The following is a 593-nucleotide window of genomic DNA, read 5'->3' as shown; positions in this document are numbered from 1 at the left end:
TTGGTGTACTTTTCTATTCTGCGTTTCTGTTGCAATTAGGGATTTAGGCATTAAAATTCCTAACAATATGAAGTACCTCTCAAGCTACCCATGAATGACCATGTGAGGTGGGACCCACCCTAGCCCCCGCCCCAGTTTATCAACACTCCATAAGTTTAATGTTAGGCCAGAAATAGTATTGAATTAAAACAATTCAATTCTCTACCTCAAAGATTCACCTCACCCCCACTTCAAAACTAATTAATCCATTAGCTGGCACGGTGGGAGTACTATATATACAGACCCCAGCTCGATCCTAAGCGAACCAAACGAAAAAGCTAGTCATCTTTTACAACTCGATCGATGGCTCAGGTTCTTGAAAACACCTCGATCATCAACAAAGATCACCGATCGCTGTCGAGATGCTGCAATCTCAAAAACCCGAGCACGACGAAAGCGTTGGCGAAAGCGATAGCACAGGCTCAGAGCAGGAGTACTACTATCAATTGCGGTGACAACAACAATAATAATAAAGGTCGTGTCCAGATAAAGTTCGTGATAAGTAAGAGAGAGCTGAAGCAAATGGTCAGGTCGATCGGATCGGAGAGGAGCGG

Source organism: Asparagus officinalis, chromosome 10 (assembly GCF_001876935.1).
Source record: "Asparagus officinalis chromosome 10, Aspof.V1, whole genome shotgun sequence".
NCBI classification, from domain to species: Eukaryota; Viridiplantae; Streptophyta; class Magnoliopsida; order Asparagales; family Asparagaceae; genus Asparagus; species Asparagus officinalis.
This window is presented reverse-complemented; position numbering follows the sequence as displayed.